A 2,243-nucleotide genomic window follows, 5' to 3' on the forward strand; every position below is an offset into this window, starting at 1 on the left:
ATTGTCCATTGAAGAAACTTCTGCGGTTATCAAATCTACCGGCCAAATGATTTTAATTTCTATTTTCATCCATTCTTGAACCAAATTGAGAAGATTTTACCTGTGGCTGGTTGTAGCTTTTGTTCACCCTTAAGACGGATTGCCCCTGATAGTCTCTGTTTGCAATTCGTCCCTACTTTACCTGATGGTCTCCATTGTGCTTTTGCTCATTCCTCCTTGCTGCATCAAGATAACTTTTTGAGGTGGATGCTTGAGAAGTTTCTCCAATATAGCCCAGACCTGTCTTGTTTAGTGGAGAACGTTGTACATTGATAATCTCATCCAAAGCTTCAGATCCTTTGACAAACTTAAGATTAATAGCTTTTGTTTTCTCAATCTCTTTTCTAAGACCAACAATTTCACCTTCTAATTTTTCAAGATGTTTTTCCTTTTCATCAATTTGAAATTGTAGAGTATCAATGATCATATTATTTTCTTCTATACATCTCTTGAGTTTAGTAATTTCTTCATAAAGGCTATCCACATCTATAGCATCCATATAATCATCATCTTCAAATGCCATTAACAGTTTATAATCATTACCTCGTTCATCTTCATCACTATTTGATAGACCATCACTATCTTCATGAGTGTAGTAGCTTTTCTTATTTGCACTCTGTTTCTTGTTCCATCTAGCAGGTTCCTTTCCTTTATCCTTATAAGGGCATTTTGCAGCATAATGACCTACTCTTCCACAAGCAAAGCATTTAAAAGGTAACTTACCTCTGAACCTTCCAGAACCCCTTTGAAGATTTCTGACAAAATTTGATTCTTCTTCTTCTTCTTCTTCTGGCACGTGACTTGCTTCATAATAATCTCCTTTGCCTGAAGCCTTGAAAGCAGCTTCTCTTCTGTCTGAAGGACCTCCCTTTCTCATTTCATAAGCAGTTAGAATTCCGTGTAGCTGAGACATAGTAAGAATTCGTAGATTTTCCTTTTCTTCTATTACAGACACTTTAGATTCAAACTTGGGGGACAATGATCTTAGAGCTTTTTCAACCACAATAGCTTCTTTTATTTCTTCACCCAAGTTTTTCATGCAATTAACAATTTCATCTACCCGAAGAAAATAGTTAGCCACACTTTCATCATTATACATCCTGAGATTCTCATACTGAATCCTGAGAGTTTGAAGTTTAGCACGCTTTACCTGTTCATCTCCTTCGTAGCTCAAGACAATCTTGTCCCATATTTCTTTTGCGGATTTATATTGCATGACCTTTACGAATTCTGTTTGAGATAAGCATCCCAGCAAAGTATTGACTGCTTTAGCATTTGTTTCATATTTCTTCTTTTCGGCCGCATCTGTAGGAGTAGCTGAAGGAAAAGTGTAGCTTGTGTCTATGATATCCCAAACTTCTGTACCAAGAGATTGAAGATAGGCAGTAACTCTTACCTTCCAATAATTGAAGTTTGTCCCATCAAAAATTGGTGGCCTGATTGATGCTTCCCTCTCGTAGTTGCTCATGATGAATGATCTTCCTTCAAGCGATCAAGCTTCTCCGAAGGACCTGCTCTGATACCAATTGTTGGAAATAATACTGAGAGGGGGGCGTGAATCAGTATTATCAAGTTCTTTTAACAAATCTTCCTTATTTATACTTTGAATTATTTTTGCATATCAGTACCATAAAATAATGAGCATGAACAAGAAAGACAGATAGTCACACCAAAGAACACAAGATGTAAGGTGGAAACCCAATGTGGGTGAAAACCACCTGCTGCAATATGTCTCTATCTTCTTTCAAATTAGAAACTTCTTTTACAATGGTTTTGTACTGGTGCAGTCCTTTACCAGTACGCAGGCTGCAACCTGCAGAGAGCTACAACTCTCTCTCTCGTTTTCCAGTCTCTCCTGGAAGGGAGCTACAACCCCCTACTTCTTTTCATAAATTTTCAAACTGAATCCATAAACATCAAATGATCATCAAGTACATGTAAATTACACAGTCAACTGCAGTAACCAGATCAACAGTAACAGAACTAAACCCAGAACACCTTATCAACAGAAAAATTCAGTCAACAGAAGATCTTAAGACAGATACGCAGTTTTTCTTTCTCTGGCCTGCGTCGCTACGCACTTCACCTTCTGCTTCCCTGCGTATACCCGCAGAGAGCCTTCTGCTGCACCGCGTACCCACGCACTGCTTCTTCAATCGCGCTGCGTACTGTTACAGTAGGTACGCACCCAGAGACACTATCGC

The sequence above is a fragment of the Pinus tabuliformis genome, chromosome 3_1 (assembly GCF_031772625.1).
Source record: "Pinus tabuliformis cultivar Carrire ecotype Pingquan chromosome 3_1, CPIR1, whole genome shotgun sequence".
Classification (NCBI taxonomy): domain Eukaryota; kingdom Viridiplantae; phylum Streptophyta; class Pinopsida; order Pinales; family Pinaceae; genus Pinus; species Pinus tabuliformis.